A 6,243-nucleotide genomic window follows, 5' to 3' on the forward strand; every position below is an offset into this window, starting at 1 on the left:
GTATTTTTATTAATCAGAAGAAATTTGGCAAAGTCCAGTGTTATTTTACATTGTTTATTTTATGGAAGAATTTAAATTATTCGACCATTGAAATTTTCTAAGTTGGAAATAGTTATGTTAAAATGAGAAAGAAGCAGCGAGGGAAAGAGTGAGAGAAAGAGAAAGATTGTACATATTACCAATCAGATAAAATTACAATAGATTAAATATAAACTCATGTATTAGCATGGACATCAACTTTCCTGAGGATATAGAGTGTTGTTTACTTATGCAGATCTTTGGTTACTGAAAATCTCCTTTTTAAAAAAAAAAAAAAATAGGGACTGCTTTCTCTAATTTCCTCTTTTATTATTTTGCTTCCATATTGCCTGCAATGAGATTATTTTTACTGAGTTCTCTTAGACCCCCATAAATTAGGCAATGAAAACAAAAAAATAAAATCCCTAAAAAACACATGGGATTAATACTAAAAAATAGCAAAATTTTCTGAGTTGAATACCAATAAACTTGTATATTTACTATTTCAATTTGAATTTATTAGACGCCTGTTTTGTTATAGAGATTACTTGTTGTTTTCATATTGTTATATAATTTACTAAAAGCGTGTTAGGAAAAAATATTAAAAATTAATTAAGCATTCTCACTTAAGCAAAAATATTTTCAGCCAATAACTTCTTAAGTATTTTCTCTTTGGGCTTATATATAAGGGAATTTATTTTTATTTTTTCAAATTTTGAATATTTTTATGTTTCTTCAAGACTGATCTGCCAATTTAAGACCTGCCAATCTCCTCACATCTTACACCATCAGGACCATTCTTTTTTGGTTAATGGAAAAATTTGTATAAAGTGGATAATCTTATAAAATATAAATATGCATATATATAAGAACTGTAATTATTTTATTTCACCTTAAAGTATGTAAGTACACATTTGTGCATCAACCTATTAGCGTAGTTTCTAGGTAGCAAATAATTTTAGGTATGTTGTGGTAACAATTTTAGGGGTAGCCAAGGAAGGATGAAGACATCAGAAGATCCCAGACCAAGGCTGGGCACAGTGGCTCATGCGTGTAATCCCATCACTTTGGGAGACCAAGTCAGGTAGATCACCTGAGGTCAGGATTTCGAGATCACTCTGGCCAACATGATGAAACCCCATCTCTACTAAAAATATAAACATTAGCTGGGTGTGGTGGAGTGTGCCTGTAATCCGTTTCTCAGGATGCTGAGGCAGGAGAATCACTTGAACCTGGGAGGCAGAGACTGCAGTGAGCCTGAGATTGCCCCACTGTACTCCAGCCTGAGCGACAGAGCAAGACTCCATCTCAAAAAAAAAAAAAAAAAAAAAAAATCCCAGGCCATTTAACACCAGCCATGAGCAATCTTTCACTTTTCTCCACAGTGTGCTGTATAGATTTTATTTTATTTTTATTTTTATGTTTTTCTGGTTCATGTTCTCTGACGAAGTTGCATTTTATTTTTTTTAAACAAGTCTCGCTCTTGTTCCCCAGGCTGGAGTGCAATGGCATGATCTCGGCTCACTGCAACCTCTACCTCCTGGGTACAAGTGATTCTCCTGCCTCAGTTTCCCGAATAGCTGGAATTACATGCGCCTGCCACCATACCCGGCTAATTTTTGTATTTTTAGTAGCAATGGGGTTTTATCATGTTGGCAAGGCTGGTCTCGAACTCCTGACCTTGTGATACACCCGAATCGGCCTCCCAGAGCGCTGGGATTACAAGTGTGAGCCACAGTGCTCAGTCTAGATTTTATTATTTCTAATATACAACACTATGAAAAAAACCAGTAGACTTAAATTTCCCCTGTGTTTGTATTGCATAAAATAAATTCCTACAGCTCTCTGATTTCCTTTTTAATGTCTTAATGCCAAAAAGTTACCAAATAATCTTACTGTATCTTTCCAGATTTGTGTGATTATTTTATTCAGTACTTTTCAAATTTCTCACAAACACCTTATTTGATTATCATTTTTAAGGCTGTTTTCAATATTTTGACTTCTCAAAACAGCTTAATTTTAATGGAAAAAAACGCACCAACTTTCCACATTTGAATTTCATAGTTTTACATGATAATTGTATTATATACTTGCAATAATAAGTAACACTGGCTCTATATGGTTAGCAAACAATACTACCATATATAGTCATGTCAATGCAGAAAAATGCTTGCAAGCAAGTGTGTAGCCAACAAGAAGTGAGCCATGTAAATTCTTTTTCAGAGGGTATTAAAAGTGCTGGTTAATCTGGTGAGTAAGATTAAAGCAAAGAAGGAGGTTTTCTTGTAACCTGTGAACTTGACTTCCTTTTATGATAGTCATTGTCAATTACAAATCTAATTGCAAATATGATGCTTTTTCAGATTAAACTACATTATGCAAATAAAATTACCAAAATCACATATTCATGCTTATTTCAAAACACTATTGTCTACAATATTTATGAATACGAAGGCATGTTATCAAATAAAAGCAAGAAGATTAATAACATTTTAAAATAATAGATATTTAAGAAAAATGTAATTCCCAAACTTCTCTACGTACTAATTTATATAGCTATCATTTGACACGATATTGCTTCAAATCTTTATTAGATTGGTACAACTGCCAACACAAAATACCTCAGAAAGAGTAGGTTAAACAACAGCAGTTTATTTTCTCACAGGTCTGGAGATTGGAAGTGAAGGATAGGGGTGCAGGCAGGATTAGTTTCCTGTAAGGCCCCTCTCCATGGCTTGCATGCCCCAGATGCCTCTCCATGTGTCCTAATCTCCTCTTCTTATATGTACATCAGTAATGTTGGTATAGGGTCCACCCTAATAACCTAATTTTGACTTAATTACCTTTATTTTTAAAGGCCCTATCTCTAAAGACAGTCATATTCTGAGGTTCTAGGGGTTAGGGCTTCAACATATGAATTTTTGGGGAGATGCAGTTCAGCCCATCCCAATATTTAATACAGAAAGTATAAGTTACAATAAATATATCCAAGTCTTTGTTTACAATAAAATTGTATCATAATGTTTTCAATTTTGGTGAGACTTGAACACATCTTACATGGAAAGGATCTGTTTGAACTTTAAAAATAGCTCTATTAGAAGGGAATTTACTTTCATCACATAAATGCATGATTTCATTTACTGATCTTATATCTGAAAGCTTTTTCAATCATATTTCATTACATTGTTCTATGTCCCTGACAGAAAGATAAAACAGGTAAAGGTTTTCTCTAAGAGGTGACAGCTGAATTCTGACTCCATCTACTGACATTTGAGGACAACGTAGAAAAGGACAATTGCAGCCGCCTTGGACTTGTGTTTACTGGGGACAAAAATAAAAATATTTCGACTGGAGCAATGTCAAATGAAGCTGTACTCCTGCATTTGACAAAGAGATTTACTTAACAAGAACCTGCAGCATAAATAATTTCTTTATTTAACCATGCCTAAAATTGAAAGAAAATAAGTATAATATTAGATACATTAATTTATATTTCAAGGTCTCTTTCTCTTTTTCTCTACCGTCCTCCCCAGGCATGCGAAGGGGGTAACAATTATTATTTTATAGCAACAGGAAGATAAGGAAAATAAAATATTGTTTTTCATAGAGATAATACTTTCTATTCACATATGCTTTTCTTTTCACATTGTATACTGACCTCCCGTGGGAGGATGAATCAATACTGCTTTACAAAAGCTTATAAGATTATGTGAAATACTAAGCCTATATTGTACTTTTATTATGTTGGTAATTTAGTGTAATGCGTCATTGTATCACATCAGATAATCCTGAAAAGTAAGGTGTCCAGACCTATTGTGAAGAGACTTTAACATATCTAAATTTACAAACTAATTCCAACAGCAAACAATGGAGTGATACCAAGAGCCAAGGCTTATATAGGGCTTCTTAAAGTTCCAAGCACTAATCTGATTTACATATATTAACTCATTTCATCATGACAATGCTATGAATAGACACCATTGTTATATACATTTTATAGGCGAGAAAATCAGCCTCCAAGATCCCAAAGCTTATAGGTCACATTCACACTACTCAAGTCTAGTTGATTTGGCTTGAAGGCTTGCACTTTTAACCATTATACTGTAATGCTGTAATTATACCGTAATTATACTGTAATTAAATAATTAGTCTCTAGAATCAGGTGTATTCAGGTTCAGAGTCTAATACTTCCACTTCTTCAGGTAGATTTTATATCTTTTATTGTGCTTTAATTTTCTTGTTTATAAACTGGAAAAATAATGTCATATCTAGGAAACTTATTTTGAAAGAGAGAAACAAAGCATAAAGCACCGCTTTGAAAACAACAAGGGGCAAGGAGCTTGGATTGATAACTTTGACTTTTATATTCTACCTCTGTATCTAAATGACTTTTATCAAACATCCAAGAAACATGGAAGAGTGTGATGCAGTTCTCTAGATGAGAGCTGAATCTTTGACATATCACCTGAATTTTCTAGTTCCGTTTTCCAACTACAGATTCCTTACTCACCCTCAGGCTAATGACATCTTTCAGGAGGTCCTTTTGGCTATGGTTGACTCAGTTCTGAGTCAACATTTCTATACCATTTGGGACTCATAACCTCCAGAAATAAGATTAACATTAAGGATAAGTTCAAACAGTATACATTTTTAAATACAGTAAGTTAACAACTTTCTACCTTTAAATGTGGCAATTCTTCTATACCTTTGTAAAATGTGTGCGTTTAGTCATCATTGAATATATTCAATGGTGATATGAGACGTTTTCAACATGACTTTCACAAGATTCAGACCAAATATAGTTTAGAATGATATGTAGTTGCCAACATATTTTCACTTTCATTTATCTACCAAGAAAATTGCATGTAAGAAGGCAAAATAAAAACCTTTACACAATGTTATACCTGTTTATATTATCCCAATTTTTATTGTATTTAATCTTTAGTTTTTGTTAACAAAAGAAAAAGCAGACTTGTTTAAAAATTACTTATTATAATATTATTCAAACCAGAAATTATATAAAAAGTATATGCAATGAAGTAATTGAAGTTTTCATTACTATTGTAGTTTTCTTTCTTAGTTTTCCAGGGTAACAGTATGGGACTTGTACAAAGCGAATTGTGAGATGTTGCCAGGGTGGTTGATCATTGTGATAACTGGTCATAAATTTGTCTTTTATTTCTCAAAATTATGTTTTAAAAGAATAGAAAAAGAAAAAAGAGGCCAGGCGCAGTGGCTCATGCCTTTAATCCCAGAACTTTGGGAGGCCAAGGCCGGTGGATCACAAGGTCATGAGTTTGAGACCAGCCTAACCAACATGGTGAAACCCCATATCTACTAAAAATACAAAAATTAGCCAGACATAGTGGCATGAGCCTCTAATCCCAGCTACTCAGGAGGCTGAGGCAGGAGAATCGCTTGAACACAGGAAGCGGAGATTGCAGTGAGCCAAGATCGCGCGCCACTGCACTCCAGCCTGGGCAACAGAGCAACTCTGACTCAAAAAAAAAAGGAAAAAGAGGACAGAAGGAAGAAAAGGAAGGAAGAAGGGGCAGAAGAGAGGAAGGATGGAAGGGAGGGAGGGAGGGAGAAGACAAGAAGAGACAGATAAGAAAATGAAATAAAGAAAATAAAGTAATACAAAATGTTTATTTTAACCAGAACAAATATTCTTAGAATAAAGTTATTCTCTAATATATCAGCAGGCTTTGTATAAGTAATATATTCTTGAGGTTTGTATCTTTCTTTCTTCTTTGTGTTAATAGTTTTGTTTGTGGTCTAGTAATGTTACATAATAGCATTCCATTTTAATAACTTGGAACTAGCTTTATTCAAAAAGATCAGAGGATACATATATTTTCTAATATGAATGTCCTTTAATTTATAGACTTGCCTAGCACGTGCCAAAAAGCTTCTTTATACAATTAAAACTTTACATTCATGATAATCTCAATTTTGTTATTTTTGGCATTTGGGCTCCTGATTTGAAATCTATTCCAATGTCCTGCTTAAGAAAGGTATCCAATTTGAATTACTTAGTTTCTATTTGGATGTTTTTTTTTTCCCTAGCACTCAAACAATTTATGAATATTTTATCATATGTCATATGTTAACCATCTTGTTTTCTTTCTTTTTTTTTTTTTTTTTTTGAGACAGAGTCTCACTCTGTTGCCAGGCGCCAGGCTGGAGTGCAGTGGTGCGATCTCGGCTCACTGCAACCTCCGA

This window comes from Sapajus apella, unplaced genomic scaffold (assembly GCF_009761245.1).
Source record: "Sapajus apella isolate SASKATOON/1434 unplaced genomic scaffold, GSC_monkey_1.0 scaffold104, whole genome shotgun sequence".
In the NCBI taxonomy this organism is placed as follows: domain Eukaryota; kingdom Metazoa; phylum Chordata; class Mammalia; order Primates; family Cebidae; genus Sapajus; species Sapajus apella.